Here is a 21,804-nt window from a genome sequence, read left to right as displayed (position 1 = left end):
AAACTAGTTGAATACTTTCAATGGGGTTCAATTATCTGTAAGACAAATGGATTTTGAACCCAGACACTGGTGTGACAGAGTGTTGTGTTCAAGAGCGACATACTACCTTTATGATAAATGTAAAATGAACACATTTTCCCAATCCCCCCCACCATTGATGTCAAGTACCTCTTTATTTTTTACAAGCTTGAGGAGGATTACATATTCTTGTCCTGTAAGCTCATCCTTCATATGAGTCCATCGAAGTATGTTTAACGAACCCTAAGAAGGAATGGTTTGGTCTCGTTATGCTTAACAATTCCTATACTGTTTAATTTTTATGAGTTTAGTAAAGGGGTAACTCGATTTCATTTTCTTTTAAGAGTTTGAAAAGGACACAAAAATAAACTCATTCAGTTCTTTTACCGTAAAATTTTAACGAGCCCGGAGAAAGTAAATCTCAAAATTTTTCACTTTTAGGGAGTCAGAAGAAAAACATAAGTAAAATCCATCATGTTCTTTTTCATATGTTTAGTCTCTCAGGACCGAAAAAGGATAAAATAATAAAAGAGATAACTCTATTGACCATGTTTGATCAACACATACCTTTTTTATCAACAATCCTAGTTGAGTCCATAAAAGGTGTAAACTTTTACTAAGTGCACTGTTGTTCATTTACTTTTGAGAGTTCGAACAATCAAGTACTCGATGATATTTTCATATTTCAAGAGTCGAAAAAGGGCTTAAAATAGGACTCCATGGTTTCTCTTTTTCGTAAGTTTTAAAGAGATCGAAAAAGTGATAAAAACATACTCATCTTACCGACTTTCAATTTAATTAACGAGCAGGAAAAGATAGAAATAACTCAGAATTTTCATGTACGTTTTAAGAGCATGAAAAGATAGCAAAAGGAGCTCAGGATTTTCATGAGTTTAACGAGTCTTGAAAATAATAACTGAAATGGACTCGAGATAGGTTTCATTTTTACACAAGCTTGAAACATGGGAGAATTTTGCTTGAGACTGGTTTCATTTTTACACAAGCTTGAAACAAAGAAAACTATGCTTGAGATAAGTTTTCATGCCCCCAGCATAATGACTGCAAGGGCACATGCCCCCCAAACTTTGTTTCATTAACCTGAGTAGACTACCGGTTACTAATAGGTGGATGAAATGAAGGTTCATTTATGAGATCATATGAAAAACTTGACTCAATTAGGGATGATTTGTTTCATTTTTTAACGAGCTTGACAAAGGAAAAGAACTATGCTCATGAAGAGTTGTTTCATTTTTTAACGAGGTTGACACAGTAAAAGAACTATCCTCAATAGTATATGTTTCATTTTTTAATGAGGTTGATACAGTAAAATAACTATCCTCAGGTACCTTCTTTCATGGCTTCTGAATGGAAGAAACACATGTCAAGGGACACCCCTTGATTATGGCTTCCAAAAGGTCTTCATCAGATGGAAGAACAGTTCTCTAGAAGGAACACATGTCAAGGGGATCAATAGGGATAAGAAAATCATATTCAAATGCCCCCATTGAAGTTTTAACCATGTCATTTACCATATCTAAGGCAAAATAAGTCGAGCAAATAGTGAGAGGCTCGCTTGCATCGGTAACTGAAAACATGGGACAGGTTGCCACATAATTAACCCTTGGCGGGGCAGGTACCACTTCCATATAGGTAACATTCAGGGGTGTCATATAACTAGTAGTAAAATCAAGATCAATGTATGAAAGCTGATCGACCGTCACAATGTTTCCATTGTGAGGGAAAGAAATCACACAAAAGAGTGTCGATACGACAAATTTCATTGCATAGACATAATCTCGCCCAAGGATAAAATTGAAATCTAAGGGACCTTGGAATACCATAAGATCGATACAAACATTCTTACCTTCCAAGGTAATAGGTAAATTAGGAAGGATCCCTAAAGGTTGACTAACGGTTTTTTTAAAAGATAACAAATTCTGAGTAACATGCACAAGATGAGGGGAGGCCAAAGCATGCCAAGTAGTTGAGGATAAAATACTAATGGAAGCACCTTCATCTACATTTATGCATCGAACATTCTTACCACATGCCTTAACAATTATTTGGAAAGGGGTGGAAGAAGGAAGACAAGGTTCTGTCAATAAAGGGTCAATAGTAGGTTGGTGATGTTGGATGAAGAAAGTAAAGGGTCAATAGTAGGTTGGTGATGTTGATATGGAGAACTCGGTTGAGGTGAAAAACCCGATTGAGCAGGTACAATTGGAGTATTTGGAATTAAAGAAGTTGAGAACAACCATATAGGTAAACCTATCGTGAGTTTAGGAAGTGACAATGTATCCATATATGGAGGACCGACATTTGCATAATGAGGAAAAGGACTAGGATTCCCATAAAAGGGAGGTATTTATTGGTAACTTCCGACATTTTTTCCTTTAGATTCAATCCAAATAAGTTTCTATTATTAAAATTAAATAATATTCACAATCCACACCTAAGGTCTTGTAAAAAGTAAAAACAACCAACTAAACACACTATAAAAAATCTAAGGATTCAAACCATGCAAACAAGCTTTTCACAATGAAATCACTAGTTGGTAATGAAATCCAATGTCGTAGAAATCAAGGTGAAAAGTGGATGTAGATATGAGCGAGTGGAACTAGTTACAATGACAACCTGCTTAATGAAACAATCTGGTGCAAGTAACTTCACTTATACCATCTCAAGCAAAGATTACCCTCCAAAAATTCCAAGTGAGTCTAGCCAATGTCTGTTCCAGGTACAATAGGACCTTCCCTCTACCATCACCTCGAGTAATATCCCTAGGATTATGCACACTAAGGTTACCAACTACAACAATTTTTCCTGGGGGGGCAGTCATAAATCAGACGTACACGCAAGGGTGGAGTAACAAAGCTCAATCCCCTTGAAAGCTCCTCAACATGGTTAATTGGAGGTTTACTTTCAAGTGACCCCAAGTACCTTTCAGCACCATTATAATACGTGAAAATTTCTCTATTATAGCCAATGAAGTGGGTACAATCATTTCACCAGATCCGACATGATCTCGTGCTTAACTCATGTATAAGAAAAGCTTCCCAGAGAAAAACTGAAATAATTGGATTTATCTCCCTATCGCAAGATTCTATTGTTTGTCTGCAGCTTTGGAAAGTTTACTCACTTCCTTATTCCAAAGTCCTACAACCTAATCTACTGTAGGTGGAAAGAGCCCTAAAAATAATACAAATTCTAGATGAATTTTGTTAACGCGGTGTCATTAAGCTGTTATTTACTCAAAGGGTAAATGGATGTGAAATTGATGGTATTATGACTCGACTCAAAACTCTAATGCATCAAATATGAAGTTTATAATATCTTCATTCAGTGAATTCTAGCTAGAGTAAGTAAAGAGGTTCTTCTTGAAAATATAAACTCCAGAATGTACCACTTCTAATTTTTCAATGCAATTCAAAGCTCTAAGTTGCAAACCACACAATGTAATCTATGCATAATTTGCTTGAAAACTATGAAAATGTAATCTATGCATAATTTCTGTGAGCACTATGCAAATGTAATCTATGCACAATGTTCATTCATGAAACGAGAATTCTAACCATGAAAATGTAATCTATGCAAGAGAATTCTTCAAAAAAAGCACAAGATGATTCCAAAGCAGTGAAAGAACAACAAGGCTAATTCCCTTCACTAATATAACTAAAGAACCAATCAAGTGTAAGTAAAGGAAATCAGTTGAAAAATCCAAAGATTAAAAAAAAATGGCACTCAAAGGCGATAACACTTAGACACAATTGAGCCTCCCCAGGCGACTGAGGGGGAATTATTTCTACAAAAATGAAATAAAAAACATGCAAAAATTGTTAAGAAACTGAGAAAATTATTTTAGCAATGATCAAAGGAAATCAAATTCAAAACACCCAATGAAATCCTTAAAATGAACATTCTTGAATGAATGTGATGATATCAATGCTTAAATTTTAATTCTGATTAAAATTCATTACTGGAATAAAAATGACTCATGTTTTCAATGCAGTACAAGAAGCACATATCATCAAAACACTAATTCTTGAGAAACTCTACCTTTTAATACTTTAAAATGAAAAAATCTCAAGAAAACTCCTTCATAACACCTGATCAAACACACAGGGACTAACTAGAGGCATAGACAAATGTAATGAAACCTTCAGAAACCAAAATTCAGATTCTGGGTAAGAGATTTCTTAGTTTTTCAAACATTTCTAGGAACTGTGCAGGTAATTAATGTAAACAAGTGCGCATGCGCAAGTTGCTTAACACACAAATTGTGCAGATATGTGCTCTGTGTATGAATAGAAATCGTGTAGGTCTGGGAAATCTAAGAAAAATAAAAAAGAAATAAATCAAACCAAAAGGATCTGAAAGATCATAAATTTGCTAAGACTCGGGTCCAACTAGACAAAGAAGACCGCAAAAGAAAAACCAAGAAAATAGAATAGAACAATAATGTTCCCTAGTGAAGTTGCTAATTTGTTAGGCAGAAAAATCCCTCTTGCTGACAAGAGCGATCTCCCTAGATCCTAAAGGAAACTAGAAACAAACATACAATCAAGCTAACTCCTTCCATGAATCTATCTTTTCTTGAATCATAAGCTAACCAGGTGAGAAATGGAAATTCATACCTTATTACAACATGCTTGATGAAGATCCCCCTTTGTGCTTCAGTGCAGCTCCCCCATGCTTGAATGCAGATCCACACACATGGAAACAACAAAGGATCAAAGGCATATGCATCATAAATGATTCAATAATTCAAACTAGTGATCAAGGAGACTAGTAACAAACATCATTTCAATGGAAAAATATAAATAACATCATTCCAATGGAAAAATATAAATAACATAAACCATCCATGAAATCCATCAATTAATCCATTAAAAAATGCAGTGAGAAGAAACTCTTGTTTGTAATAATTTTAGAAACATAAAAGAGATACAAAACTTGTGCCTTGATGTTTTGAAGCTCCTCCCATTGATCTCAATCCTCTCCAAGAATGATAATCTCTCTAACTTGATTACCCTAGCATAAACTTACTCTCAGTAGCCTCCTTCAACTCCCCCACCTATGGCTTGATTAATAGGCCAAAAGGAAGTAGTTTCAGATCCAAAAGAGGAGGCTGAGATCCTCTAATTGAGGGATTAGGGTTCCTTGAGGAAATGGATTAAGATCCATCATCTGAGGGTTATAGCTCGAATAGGAATCACCTTGAAGATTTCAATTGGGATATATTTGACCAACTATGTTTCTGGAATGTACTTTTTTGTTTTTACTTTCTTTGATTCACTTATGTGGTCCACAGTGGTAGACAGAGCATAATTATGTGATGTTCTGAGGGATAAGTTCAGCGAATGCGCAAAAACTTCTAGGGAAAAGCGCGCAGGACCTACTTAACAAAGTATACACGCTATTTTTCCCAAAGTTCTCATCTTCTTCAAGGTATTTTTGGTTGTTTGACCTCTAAGGGAGTTCAATGAAGGATGTTCATGGATGGTGAGAAATCTGTTTATATCGATCAATTGTCATGGTGACAAAATGACGTGTAACACTCCGTGACCAAGAAAATCAACACTCAATGGAGTAAGACATATGCACAAATCATCCAATTGTGAAAAAATTGTGTTCAAGAAATTGGTGAACTCAGGGATGTGATCATCTGACTATCATCTAATGAACAAGTTCATCAATTTATTAATATTGTAATTGTGGGCTTCCCATAAGCATATGGGATATTGTTGAGTAGATACTGGTCAAGAAAGTTGCAAGGATAATTTGCTATTGAGTGATCACACTTATGGATCACGTATAAGGGTAGGAACAACCAGATCCGAGTATTGTTATAGAGATACATGAAGCACAACGTAACTCCCTTGAATGGACATAACGAGCCATTGGCTTTCATGGAACTTGTTTTCAAAAATTATTTTCTAGAGACACAGTTGGGGTGCTATCTTGCAAAGCCATCCCCTATCCCACTAGACACACAGTTGGACCTCCTTCCATGTTCAACTAGCGAAAATGAAACTTTTGTAGTAAGTAGTAGTAATATTAGTAGCAGTAGTACTAGTGCGGTAAGTGGTCCATGTACAGATGATATGTGGACCATGTACTTTGATGGATCCAAAACACAGGAGGGATTTGGAGTTGGTTGTGTTTTAATAGACTCACTGCAAAGAAAAAAATTTAATCTTTAATCACACTCATCTTGGGCTTATAGAAATTCATTAACCTTAATGTTGCTATCCTGAAAGTGGTAGGTGACTCTGAAATCGTGGTGCGTTCGGTACATAACACTATACACTATGTGTCACCTCATCTTAAGAGTTATCAACAAGAGGTATGGTGACTCATTTCTCTTTTCCAAGCTTTCAATATTATTTCAGTACTAAGAATGTGTAATGCAACTATAGATGCCTTGACAAACGAAGCTTCTAGGATGTTACCGTTAAGGGACAATTGTACTATTGAAATTATGTATAAACCATCCATCCTAGACAACATCACTAATTTACGCATTTTTTTATGATGACCAATAGATACTGCATTTTATGGCCAACACTGACGTATTCAAAGATGCAGCGATAGACAAGGACGAGCACGAGCAAATTTTGTAGGACGCAACTCGTAGAAGAAAAGGAAACCTCATCCCCAAGGGTGTGGTATCACTAGAAACATTGTATGACCTACAAAACCATTTTCAGGGACCTGTGAATGCTAAGACCCATAGATCTACATTGTCGCATGAGCAAATTAACCTGGGAACAAAAAAAGATCCAAAGTATGTGAATCTCGGTACTTTTTGTACACCACAATAGCGGCAAGCTTTTATCCACCTATTCAAGTAGTACAGTGATGTATTCGCTTGGACGTACAATGATCTTAAGACATATGAGTATTGATCCTCAAAACTGCCCTTTCCTTAGCAACTCTTCTCATCCCTTTTCTTTGTTTTTCCATGAAGAAAATGCATCCCTATCATCAATAACCAATATATATTGCCTTAAGGAGAACATTTTAGTGATTTACATGTCATTATTTTGTGTTTTGCTGTTTGAATAAGTTTTTGTCTTTTAGCTATGGAACGCAGCCTATTCTGCAGCTAATCTGCTGTTCCGCAACTACTTGCATGCTTTAATAGGTTCCAGGTGTTAGAAGGAGAAAATAACTACATGGGCAGCTTGGAAATCATTATGATATGGATCATGTCTTATTCACCTAGCCCAGGTTGACAAGGAAGATGGTACAAGACTCCGGTCAATGCAGAAATTAAATGTAGAGACTGAAGGCAACAGGACTCTGTTTCATGGATAATCAACATGTTTCACAGTGATGGGAATAATTATCTGGAACAACTTCCTAAACCAATGGACTCCAACAACCATCTGTGCAACCGAATCCAACAACCATCATCTTAGATTTATGTCTCCAGCAGCCGAGGAAGAGAATTTTGTGTGCCTGTCTGCTATGTGTTTTTGGTTGTAGCTTATTTTTCTCCACAAACAGTTGCATAATTTTCTTATAAATACCTGTGTAAAGAACTCAGAACCAGTTCAAATTTTCGCATGTATTAAGCTCAGACTACTGCTCTGTAATTTTGAAAAACTCATTTCTTGTTTTTAATATGAAGACCGTGTGATTTATGGATATCTAAAAGAGTTTCTTGGAGATTGATTGAGCATACATAACCTAATCAGTTGTAGAGGGTCCCTGCGCTGACTAATGTTTCATTTCATTTTCTTTTGTCTTTTCTAGTTAATTGTAAATTCACCATTTCTTTCACAGTGTTCATAATCATTTCCATACTAACCTTGTTTATAATGCAATCCTTATCATTTTCTTACTAACGTAGAATAGCTTCTTTCAGTGCAGAATAGCTTATTTTTGCTTAATTTCTTTCTAGTTTTTATCATTAGTTAGAAGTTGAAATGCAGTATTGTAATGTAGTTGTTTCATTGATTGTTTCACTAGTCTTAAGTTTTCAATTAGACTGATCAGTACCATTACAGTTCTTGCGATTTTGTTACTAGTTTATTGACTCATGGCGTAGATGAATGTTTCCAAAGAGCCCTTCTAGTTGATAACTCATCTTAAACTAAGTGGTTGAATACTTCATTCACGCAATGAGTCTTTTCTGCATTTTTGCATTTATCTTTTCTTAGAATAATGAAGTACATAATTCCTCAAAATGTCATCACAAGGAGGTTTTTCTCCCAAAATTGAGAGGCAGAGTAACTAAGCACTTCATTTAGTTTTGTTTCCATAGTAGATTAGTTGCAATTTCATTCTCAGTCTTGGTATTTCATTTAGTTTTGTTTCCATAATAAATAGTTGCAATTTTACTTTCAGTTTTAGTATTTCATTTAGTTTTGTTACGAAATAGACAATAGTTGCAATTTCACTTTCAATTTTCAGTATTCCATTTAGTCTTGTTTTTTTGTAATTGAATAGACAGTAGTTGCAATTTTACTTTTTAGTTTGTAGCTCATGATTTGGAAATAATGATATGACTAGAAATAGAAACTTTGTTTTCATTTCTTGATTAAAATTTGCTTCCAAATCTTACTTAAGCTCTTTTTAGTTCTCATTTCTTTAGGTTCTTAGCAGTTTTTACTGAAGTTAGATTTAAGATTTTGTAAAGTACATTGTAGATCATTAGGGATTAAAGGATCAAAAAACCCCAAAACAACATAAAACTAAAAAACAATGAAGTAAGAAGGGTCATCTAGCACATATAGTGCACTACACTTTATCAGTTTACGATACCTGGATTGATAATTTATGTAGAGCAATTTAGGACACTACATTGATCAAACATTTTGGCATCACTGCCGGGCAAGTGTAACTAGGTAGCCTTATCTCTTAAATTAAAAAAAAAAAAAAAACAACAAAAAAAACAACAACAAAACAAAACAATCAAAACAAAATAATGACATGCATAGAGAAAGAGACTCTAAGGGTAGATTTATAGCTAGGGGCAGAAGTTCGATTCCTACAACACCACCTACTCCACCAAGAGTTAGAAAAGACACACCTCCATCCTAGACTCATACTCCCAGCCATATGATTCCTGGAATTCAAGGGGCAGAAACTCAATTAGAAGATTCTCCTACTTCATCTACCAAAACAATCCTACGAGAGAAAATTTTTGAATCTCCAACAATAGGGATAGCCTTTTTCACCTCCACAGGAGAGCCTATTGTATTTGAAGAATTAGGAATACCTGGTGAGGAAGAAAAAGTAGAAACTCTCTCCCATAGTCCATTAATAGAAGAACCAGACGAGGAGGGAATAACCTTGCAAGTTGAACCCTATACTGACTCTGAAGAAATTATAAAGGCAGAAGAAGAATAAGATGGAGAATTCTCACTGTTTGGAGGAGGGGGTAGAGGGAGAGGTAGAGGAAATAATGGAGGAGGTAGAGGTAATAATGGAGGAGGTAGAGGAAATAGGGAAGTAGATAACTCTTTTGGATTCCCTATAGTGGATGAGGAAACACATACCACAATGAAAAAATATCTCACCATCTGTCCTCCCAAACTTGTATGGGTTGAGAAGTGAGGACCCTGAAACATTTTTGTTTGAGTTTGAAGTCTTGTGCAGAACTTATGACTATCTAGAAGACTCTCAAAAACTCAAATTGTTTCCTTCAACACTAAAAGGGGCTGCTTTGAAATGGTTCATGGGGTTAGTCACTCAATCCATTAGAACATGGAATGACATGAAAAAGGAATTTTTGGATAGATACTTGGATTATTGTATGCCTACCAATCATAAAGATGAGGTGTTCAAAATGATGCAAAGGGAGGATGAAAACTTAGAAGATTTGATTGAGATATTTAATTATAATTTGAAGAGAGCAAAGATGAACAATTTAGATGAAGAAACTTTGAAAGCTCTTTTGTTAAAGGCCATTAGAGATGAGTGGGTAGATATCCTTAGCATGATGGGGAAGGGAGAAATCTCTCAACTTCCATTGAGTGATATAGGAGAACTATGTGTTCGTCTCTCAAGAGGGAAATCTAAAACCGGGAAAGGGCCAAGAGATCCTTCTCTTGTTAGAGCAAACAAATCTGCAACTGGATCTATAAGTAGGGCAGAAATTGGCAATATGCTTGATGAGTTTAAAACTGATATTTTAGGGAGCCTTAGTGAGCAACTAGACACCCTTAAAATTCAAAACAAGCAGAAAACAAAGGCTGATGCTTTAGCCTTTTTTGTCCAAAATGAAAAAAGAAACATGCTCTAAGGGAATTCCCTTTAGATGCAAAAATTGTAGAAACTTGTATGATCTGTTCGGAAAGTCATGAGACCAAGGGTTGTCCCTCAATCCCAGGTCTTAAGGTTGTCTTTCAAGAGGAAACAGTCCCAAATTCTGTAGAACCTCTTTGTTTTGTTACAAGAAGACCTTGGCAGGGGCCACAAAATCAGGGATTTAACAATCCAATGTATCTTCAGCCCCCACCAAACTGGAATTCTTGGCAGCAACCTTGGCCTCAACCTCAATCTCAGTACCAAACTCAACCGTGGGCACAAGGGGTACAAATTCCTTATAGGAGATTTTCTCAATATTATCAATATCCTCCGTCCTATGAGAATTATACTCCCCCACAAAATCAGCAACAAAATCATCAACCATAACTTCAAAATCATAACCCTCAACTTTCATTGCCATTTCCACAACAACCTCCACAACAAAGTCAACATCCTCAACTCTTACTACCATTTTAGCAGAAACAAAATCAACTACCTGCCCAACCATTACCAAACCCCAACAATAAAAACCCTCAGAATGCTTACATAGTAGAAGGACAACAATTTCCAACTTACATGATTACTCCTCTAGATATTAGTGATGTTCAGCTAAGATCTGGTAGGATATTAGAAAAGGAAAGACCTTCTATAATTATTCAAGAACAAGACACTTCTCAGGAAGTTTCTATAAAAGTCAATAAATTTTTTGAGGAAACATCTCTCCAAAACCAAAACATTGAAAAAGAAAAACAAAAAGAACCAGTAAACACAACTCCTATCATTGAGCAACCAACATCTACTTCTACACCTCCTTTTCCTGAGAGACTACAAATTGATAGAGGGGTAGAAAAATAGATCTTGTTGCCCAATTATGATTTTCTAGATGAATTGAAGAATGTTTGTATCAAAATTCCTTTGTTACAAGCCATTAGAGAAATTCCCATTCTAATCAAAAGAATAAAGGAGTTGAGCATCAAAAGACCATGAAGAAAATCAAAAGAAACTAAAAGAATTCACCTGGTAGGAAAGATAGCAGACATAATGATGGGAAAAATAGCCATGTAGAAATATGTGGATCTAGGGAGTCCAATTGTCAAGACACATATAAATGGAATTGAAATTCCAAATACATTGATTGACTTAGGGGCAGCAATAAACATTATGAGTAGACAAACTATGGAGCAGCTTAAACTTCCTAATATTCTTTACACACCTACCTTACTGCAACTTGCAGATAGATCAGTAATCAAACTAGATGGTGTGCTAGAAGATATTTCAGTATCCTTAGATTCTTGGGAATATCCTGTTGATTTCATGATCTTAACTCCCAAGAATAATCTAGGAGGACACCCACTCATATTAGGAAGACCTTGGCTGGCCACAGCTGATGCTTTTATTAGTTGTAGATCTGGTGACATGTATATTTCTGATGGTAATTCAACAAAGAAATTTACTTTGTATCCTCCAGCAAAAGCAATCACAGAAATAGATGACAAGGAATGGATGATATTCAACCTCTCTTTACTATGTCAGAAATTAGTGAACATAGTTAAATATTGAATACATTGGAAATTTTTGAAACATCTTCATAACATCATCATGCACAATTTCAAGAAAAATCTAATGTTGAATACTTGTCATCTAGGCAGATGTCTCTCTATTCTATGGAAGAGTTTGGTAGCTCTACAATTGAAATTTTCCAGGTAGGATATTAAACATAAACAAAAACTTGGAGAAACTACAACAAGAAAAACTAACCAAAACATTACAAAAACATTTTGTTGCATTTGCATGGGAGTACACTGACATGAAAGGTACTGATCCTAAGACTTGTATCCATCATATCTATATTGAGGAAAACAATAGACCAATTAGACAGCCTCAGAGAAGAATGAATCCAAATCTTAGGGAAATTGTAAAAGAATAGCTCCAAAAATTACTCAATGTAAACTTCATTTACCCAATTTCAGATAGCCAATGGGTTTCTCCTTTGGTCATTGTGCCTAAAAAGAATAGTAAATGGAGGGTGTGCTTTGATTACCGAGAATTGAATAAAGCAACCCTTAAAGATCACTTTCCTTTGACCTTTATAGATCAAGTGTTAGATACATTAGTAGATAAGAAGTATTTCTCATTCTTGGATGGTTTTAGTGGTTATAATCAAATTCAGGTAGCACCTGAGGATCAGGATAAAACCACATTTACTTTTCCATGGGGAACTTTTGCCTACCGAGTACTTCCTTTTGGGTTATCTAACGCTCCTGAAACGTTCCAAAGAACAGTACTAGGAATTTTTTCTGATCTAATACATGATTGTGTAGAGGTATATATGGATGATTTTACAGTCTATGGAAAGACATTTGAAGAAGCTTTGGAAAATTTGGAAAAAGTTCTTAAAAGATGTAAGGAAACAAACCTTTCACTAAGCCATGAAATTTTTTTTATGATGTTTATATATGGTATTGTTTTAGGACATCACATTTCGGGAGATGGGATTAAAGTTGACAAATCTAAAGTTGAATTCATCTTTAAGTTATCAATTCCAAGTTGCCAAAAGGATGTTAGAAGTTTTCTAGGATTTACAGGATACTATAGAAGGTTTATAGAAAACATCACTAAAATAGCATCTCCACTCTTCAAATTGCTTACAAAAGATTGTGAATTTAGTTGGAATCCTCATTGCCAACTAGCATTTGGAACCTTGAAAGCAAAAATTTCTGAAGCACCTATTTTAAGAGGTCCAACTTGGAAACTTCCTTTCCATATTTCTACAGATGCTTTAGATACAACTCTGGGAGTTGTATTGGGACAAAAATATTTGATTCCTTATGCCATTTACTATACAAGTAAGAATTTGTCTCCCATTGAGTTGAATTATACTGTGACTGAAAATGAATTTTTTAGCTGTTGTTCATGCAATTAATAAGTTCAGACACTATATAACAGGCTATGAAACCTTTTTTCATACAGATCACTTTGCAATTAGATATTTGATGAATAAACCTATTACTAATGGTAGAGTTACAAGATGGATTTTACTTTTGCAAGAATTCAACATTGTTGTGCTAGATAGACTTGGAAAACAAAACACAGTTGCTGATTTCTTGTCCAGGATTCAGAATATCAAAGAAGACTCTCCAGTTGAAGATAAGTTTCCTGATGAATATCTTTTTGCAGTAACTACTCAAACTTCTTGGTTTGCAGATGTTTCTAATTACTTGGTTACAGGGAAGTTACCTTCACATTTGTTTCCTAGAGAGAAAATAAAGATTATTCAAGAAAGTGAAAGATATTCATGGATCACTAATGAATTGTATAAAACAGGGCCAGATCTTATGATCAGAAGGTGTGTCAGGGAAGATGAAATGCCTGATATTCTCAAAGCATGTCATGATGAGCCATGTGGTGGACACTTTGCTGACAAGAGGACAACCTATAAAATCATTTCTTTAGGATATTATTGGCCATCCATCTTCAAAGATGCTAAAGAATATGTCAGGAGGTGTGACAACTGCCAAAGGGTAGGGAAACCTGCTTCCTCAAATGAAATGCCATTACAAACTCAGGTACTTATTAAACCCTTTGAAAAGTGGGCTTTAGACTTTATTGGACCAATTAATCCTCCATCCAAGCAGAAAAAGTATATATTGGTATGTATTGATTATGTCACTAAATGGGTAGAAGCCAAATCATTAGCTTTTGCTAACAAAAAATCTGTAGTTAATTTTCTTTTTGAGGACATCTTCACTCGTTTTGGTGTTCCAAGAGAAATTGTGACAGATCAGGGATCTCAATTCACATCCAACATGATGGAAAGGCTTATGGAGGAGTACAAGATCAAGCATAGGAAATCAACTCCTTATCATCCACAAGCAAATGGTCAAGTGGAGTCTACAAATAAAGTGATTGAAGGAATCCTCACTAAGATTGTGCATCTACATAGAAGAGATTGGGCAGAAAGGCTTCTTGAAGCCTTATGGGCCTATAGAACTACATGGAGGAACACAACGGGACATACACCCTATGAACTTGTTTATGGGAAACAAGTCCTGTTCCCTATAGAGTTCCAAATCAGAACTTTCAAGATGGCAGTCCAGTTGGGGATGGATTTATCAGAGGCTCAAAAGCATAGACTGAAGCAATTAAATGAACTTGATGAAATTAGGCAAGAAGTAGTTCAAAGGACTGGTATAGTCCAACAACAAAGGGCTAAATGGCATGACAAATACATCAAGGACAAGAGGTTTCAAGAGGGAGATTGGGCATTGTTATTTGATTCAAAGTTTAAAGATTTTCAAGGGAAGTTTCAAACTCATTGGCTTGGGCCATATGAGATTGAAAAAGTTTTCAGTAATGGAGTAGTGAGGATCAGAACAATAGATGAAATTCAAACTCCTCTTCTTGTGAATGGTCATAGATTGAAAATATATCAAAAACCAATCTCAAAGGAGGAGTTCATCAAGATCTTCCAGAACAATTCTGAAATGAAGTTAGTGAAGAAGAATCCTTCTTCTCCACCAACTTAGTCTTTATTTTTCCTATCTGAAAATAAATAAATAAATAAAAATAAAAAATTGTATAAGGTTGAAAACCAATCATTGATTGGCATACTTATACAGAAAATACAGGGTGAAAATCAGAATATTCTGACACCCTATATTTTCCATTTCCTTTCTAAAAAAGTGGTGACAAAAAGCCACAGTCACTCAGCATTCTGCAAAATTCATTGTCTCATTTCATTTCACTTTGTTTTACTTTTACAGCTTCACTTCTTTCCATTGCCATATTTCACCAATAAATTTTTCCTTTCCCAACATTTCTTTCATCTCCATTTTTCATTTATCATCATGTCTTATTTTCACTTACACAACCATTTCCATTTCATTCATTCATAAGCCATATTTTACTCTTTGTTTCACATTCTGCAGTTGTTTTCACGTTCTACAACTGTTTCCACGTTCTACAGCTGATTCCGTTCCATAGCTGATCCTGTTCTGCAGCTAATTTGATTCTGCAACAACAATTTGATTATCAGTCCAAGCACAAATGTCCAGTTCATAATAAAATCTTGTATGCAGGTAATTGAAGAAAAAATCAACTTTGAAGACCAATCATGCCTAAAGAACCTGTGGAGCAAACATAAAAATATTAGCAAGTGGGAGGTAAAAGTTCCAAAGGTAAAATACAAAAATTTATTTCAAAAAGCAATTCAAAAACATAAGCTTGTATAACATGTATGATCACATGTCTCCTTGATTAATCATCATGTGATTTGACTGCCACGATGTCTCTGCCATATCTTCCATCTTCAATGACAAACGGTCCAATGATTCCTTCATAATTGATCTCTGTTTTAAACTCCATAACTTGTACTTAACCGGACTTCTACAGCTACACCTGTTAACGGTCAGATTAATGACATGACCTACCTATATACGACTCTTCAAACCCTGACTGTTTATTTATTACATGCCAACTCTTAAGTTTTTCTCTCATATTTACGTAGCCACTTTGTGCATACAGTCACTCTGTTTCCATACATTTTGTGTATATAGTTACTCTGTTTCCATATATTCCGTATATATAGTCGTTTTGTTTCATATTTATAGTCAGTATGTTCCCATTCATTTTGTTCCCATCTACCTTGTCATCATGTTTCCATAATTCATAGTCATTCTGTTTCTATATACCCAGTCACTCCATTCCCATATACACAGTCATTCAACATACACAGTCTTCCTATTTTCGTATACACAATCTTCCTATTTTTGTATACACAGTCTTCTTATTACCATATACGTAGTCATTCCATTTCTTATACAGTGAGAGTAGTTTTGAAGGGTACCCGAGAACAGAGGATATGGGGGTTATTGTTAGAACTAAACCTGTAGGGGTAAAATACATGGAGGGGTTTCCGCAGTTGAAGGGAATGTTACAGAAGGCCGGTTGGTTGTGTTTTATTGAAAAATTTAATGGTTACCATAAGGAAATCACTAAATCCTTTCCCAGGTCTTTTGATGGCATGGAAGTGGAAATAGGGGACATCAAATTTGTAGTTATCGAGTCCTTCATAGCAGAAGCAATAGAACTCCCAAGGCTAGGAGAAAGGTGGTTTAAAAACAAAGAGTTTCATGATGAATCTTGGAAGGTGATTCTTAAAAATCTAGGTATGGATATTTCAGTCTTTAGAAAAGGGATTCCAATTTCTGCACTCAAAAACAAATGGAGTAGCATGTTGTTAATACTGCAAAAATTCATTACCTGTGAAGGGAGGTTTGGGTCTATGTATGTTTATCATATAAGATTGTTAATGAATTTTCTAGAGAATGGAACCCTCAATCTTCCCTTTTTCCTTTTGAATAGTCTGAGAAGAATGACAACTAATGTTCAAAAGAAAGTTGAATCAATAGAAACCACTCTATATCATCATGGACTAGTGAAGATTTTAGTTGAATTTCATTTGAGAAGTGTAGGGGATACATGGGAGGACTTCTTGGTAAGGAATTTCTTCCAAGATGCTCCAGATTTATCTGAGGGAAGTCCTGTTAAAAGAAGTAGAAGAAGAAATATCAGCATTAAAAGCTCCTCACAAAAAGATGATGTAGAAATGGCTCCTAAACCAGAGGTTAGGAAACAGACTAAGCAGAATAGAAAAATGAAAGAAAGGGTTGAAGAAATCAATAAGGACATCCCTGAACCTTCATCACCACAGGAAGATGAACAACTACTTTCTGAAAGACTAACCAAGATCAAAGAACAAATCAAGAAAAATAAGGAAAAAGGAAAGAGGAAAAAGGACATAAAAAAAGAAACCATAAGCTTCCAAAATGTGAGAAGGAGTTCTAGACTCCGAGGCAAGGGGAAGAAAGTGAAATAAAAAGAGGCCAAGTTTATAAATTTAGAGGAAGAAACTCTAGTTCAGTACCCTGATAGTATTCCAAATGAACAAAGTCCACAGAAATCTCCTCCACAAAATTTTGAAGGCATCCCATGTAGAGCTTCTCCTGGCATTGATCCAATACAACAACAAATCTATGACTACATAGAGTCATTAGAGAAAAAGAGTACCTCAGTAGACCCAGGGACTTCAGCTAATCTAGAGCAGCCTGTCACCTCATAAGAAACTCTAATTAGCTCTCTCAAACAAGAGATCTATGAGCTAGAAATTTTGAACAGGCACATCCAAAAAGAAAATGAAACCTTAAGGGAACAGAATAAGCTTGATAGAGCTATTCATGACAATACAATGCTACACTTTGGATTATGGCACAAGAAGAATAGGAAGCTAAAAAGGAAAAATAAGAAGCTGAACAGGACACTTATTAACCTCAAGTACAAATTTTTTATGAGGAAGCCAAGGATGGTAGTCAGTGCAAAGAAAAGCAAGAAGAGGAAGTTGGATGTGTTGGCTGAAGTATCAGAACAAATGCAATAGGAGGAGGAAGTTCACAATTTTGATTACATGGGGACATGCAATGGTTTTGCGGTGGGGGTATGTTGAGCCTCAAAACTACCCTTTCTTTAGCAACTCTTCTCATCCCTTTTCTTTGTTTTTCCATGAAAAGAATGTATCCCTATCATCAATAACTAGTATATATCGCCTTAAGGAGAACATTTTAGTGATTTACATGTTATGCTTTTGTGTTTTGTTGTTTGAATAAGTTTTTGTCTTTTAGCTACGGAACACAGCCTATTCTGCAGCTAATCGTCTGTTCCAAAACTACTTCGATGCTTTAATAGGTTCCAAGTGTCAGAAGGAGAAAATAACTACATGGGCAGCTTGGAAATCATTATGACATGGATCGTGTCCTATTCACCTAGCCCAGGTCAACAAGGAAGATGGTACAAGACTCCGGTCAATGGAGAAGTCAAATGTAGAGACCGAAGGCAACATGACTTTGTTTCGTGGATAATCAACACGTTTCACAGTGATGGGAAGCGTTATCCGAAACAACTTCCTAAACCACGGACTCCAACAACTATCTATGCAACCAAATCCAACAACCATCATCCTAGATTTATGTCTCCAACAGCCGAAGAAGAGAATTTTGTGTGCCTGTCTGCTACGTGTTTTTGGTTGTAGCTTATTTTTCTCCACAAACAGTTGCATAATTTTCTTGTAAATACCTATGTAAAGAACTCAAAACCAGTTCGAATTTTCGCATGTATTAAGCTTAGACTACTGCTATGTAACTTTGAAAAACTCATTTCCTGTTTTTAATATGAAGACCATGTGATTTATGTATATCTGAGAGCGTTTCTTGGAGATTGATTGAGCACACATAACCTGATCAGTTGCAGAGGGTCCCTACGTTGACTAAGGTTTCATTTCATTTTGTTTTGTCTTTTCTAGTTAACTATAAATTCACCATTTCTTTCACAGTGTTCATATTCATTTCCATCCTAAACTTGTTTATAATGCAATCCTTATCATTTTCTTAATAATGTGGAATAGCTTCTTTCAGTGCAGAATAGCTTCATTTTGCTTAATTTCTTGTAGATGAATGTTTCTAAAGAGCCCTTCTAATTGATAACTCATATTAAACTAAGTGGTTGAATACTTCATTCATGCAATGAGTCTTTTCTGCATTTTTTCATTTATCTTTTCTTAGAATAATGAAGTATAGAATTCCTCAAAATGTCATCACAAGGAGGTTTTTCTCCCAAAATTGAGAGGCAGAGTAACTAAGCACTTCATTTAGTTTTGTTTCCATAGTAGATTAGTTGCAATTTCATTCTCAGTCTTGGTATTTCATTTAGTTTTGTTTCCATAATAGATAGTTGCAATTTTACTTTCAGTTTTAGTATTTCATTTAGTTTTGTTACAAAATAGACAATAGTTGCAATTTCACTTTCAGTTTTCAGTATTCCATTTAGTCTTGTTTTTTTGTAATTGAATAGACAGTAGTTGCAATTTTACATTTTAGTTTGTAGCTCATGATTTGGAAATAATGATATGACTAGAAATAGAAAATTTGTTTTCATTTCTTGATTAAACTTTGCTTCCAAATCTTACTTAAGCTCTTTTTAGTTCTCATTTCTTTAGGTTCTTAGCAGTCTTTAGAAAAGTTAGATTTAAGATTTTGTTAAGTACATTGTAAATCATTAGGGATTAAAGGATCAAAAACCCCCAAAACAACATAAGACTCAAAAACAATGAAGTAAGAAGGGTCATCTAGCACATATAATGCAATGCACTTCATCAGTTTACGATACCCAGATTGATAATTTATGTAGAGAAATTTCAGACACTAAATTGATCAAACAATGACACACAAATAATCCAGCATGTGATATTGATCAAAGAAGGGGCCAAGCCTTTTCAACAAAAACTGAGGAAATTTCATCCAACACTTGAGCCCCTCATACAGAAGGAATTAACAAAGTTTTTGGAAGCTTAGATTATTTAAAAATTGCGACATTAGGCATGGGTATATAAATTATTCCATGTAAGGAAGAATTTCAGGGAGCTCTGCCTCTATGTAGATTTCCACAACCTCAACTGCGCCTCAGACAAAGACAAGTATCTAATGTCATCCATGGAGCACATATTGCAGATAGTATCTGGGGCACAAATGTTTTCTTTATTAGATGGCTTCTAGGGCTACAACCAAGTTCTGGTAGCAGAGCCTAACAGATTGAAGACTACATTTCATACCAAGTGGGGTATGTTCACATTTCATTGAATGTTGTTTGGGCTGGTTAATTCAAGTGTAGTGTTTCAATGTGCAATGGACATCGCCTTCCATGGGCTTATCAGATAGAGCATGGTGGTCCACCTCGATGATGTAACGATGTTTTCAAGACAATGGTAAAACCACCTATGTCACCTCAATAAAAGTTTTGAGCGATGTCGAAAATACGGGATATCCTTGAATCCCAAGAAGAGCATCTTTGTTGTGTCCGAGGGTAACATGTTTGGACATATTATTACTAAAAGTGGGATCAAGGTAGATCCAGACATGGTTCAGACTATCATGCAGATTCCCCACCTCATGAACAAGAAATCCATGCAATCTTTCTTGGGGAAGATCAACTTCCTTACAAAATTCATCTCCGACTATGTTTAGGTCATCAAACCTATATAGGAGATGATCAAGAAGGATGCAGTTTATAGTTGGGGGAAAAGGGAAAAGGATGCATTCGCCCACATAATGAAAGAAATATCATAAGCACCAATGTTGTACAACCTAGACTTCAACAATGACTTGTTTCTCTACACTTTTGCTTCCGACACTTCTCTCGTTGTTGTGCTCACTCAGAAGGACGAGTTAAACAACAAGCGACCCATCTCCTTCATGAGCGCAAGCCTACAAGGACCAGAGCTCAACTACCCCACTGTTGATAAGAAATATTATCCAGTATATAAGGCGGTAAAACACTTCAGACCCTATCTGTTGAAATATTATCTTTGTCCCACACCCAACAATCAGATCGTTGCTTGTTCAGCAAGAGATGGGTGAGAGAAGGGTGAACTGGATGACTGGATTACAGGAATACGATCTTGACATCAAATCGGTTCATACCATCAAGGGTCATGGTCTTTGCAAGTTAGCAGTGGAAGAATTCACTGCACAAGGAGAAGAAGAAGAGCTCACAGGTTGGGAGCAAGAAATAGAAATGTACAATGTTGAGCGAGCCTCTCCCACTTTAGACAGAAACTCTTGGTATGCATATGTGTGTCGGTATGTTGATCATGGAACTATGCAATCTCATTTCTCTTTGTCGTAGAAGAGGGCACTCCGACTCAAACCACTATCATACCATTTGGTGCGTGGGGTGCTGTATAGAAAGCACCACAATGGGATATTACTTAGGTGCCTGGAGGCACAGGATTTACGTGATCTCCACGACGGACCAGCCGGGGGAAATTTCGTGGGAATCACTACAACACACAAGGTCATGCGGGCCAGTTTCTACTGGCCTACATTATTCATAGATGCTCATGCCTATGCCCGCAAGTGTCCAATCTATCAAAGGTGCGCCGACAAAAATCAGAAGTCAACAACCTCGCTCCAACCTGTTGGAGTGGAAGAAACGTTCCAACGTGGGGCTTAGATATCATTGGTGAAATTTTCCCTCATTCATCGAAGAAACACTGCTATATCTTGACTGCTACAGATTATTTCATGCGGTGTAGAGGAAGTTCCACTGAAACAAGTGAATGATCAGGAAGTCATCAACTTTCTACAGCAGAATATCATTTCCAGGTTTGGCATTCCTACGTCACTTGTTTTTGACAATGCAACATACTTTCCTTTGTTAAATATTTATGATTTTGCATTGGAAAATGGTATTGTCTTGAAGCATTCTGCTAACTATTATCCATAGGGGAATGGTCTTTCTGAATCCACAAATAAGAACCTCATTCGTATGATCAAAAAGACATTTTCTCTGAGTAACGAAATGGGCACTCCGCTTTGGTGAATGCTTTATGGGTTGACCGAGTCACACCTAAACCTTCCCTGAATACATCCCCTTACTTTCTGGTGTATGAAAAGAAATCCATCCTCCCACTAAACATAT

The sequence above is a fragment of the Pinus tabuliformis genome, chromosome 8, assembly GCF_031772625.1.
Source record: "Pinus tabuliformis cultivar Carrire ecotype Pingquan chromosome 8, CPIR1, whole genome shotgun sequence".
NCBI classification, from domain to species: domain Eukaryota; kingdom Viridiplantae; phylum Streptophyta; class Pinopsida; order Pinales; family Pinaceae; genus Pinus; species Pinus tabuliformis.
Note: the sequence above shows the minus strand (reverse complement) of the source record.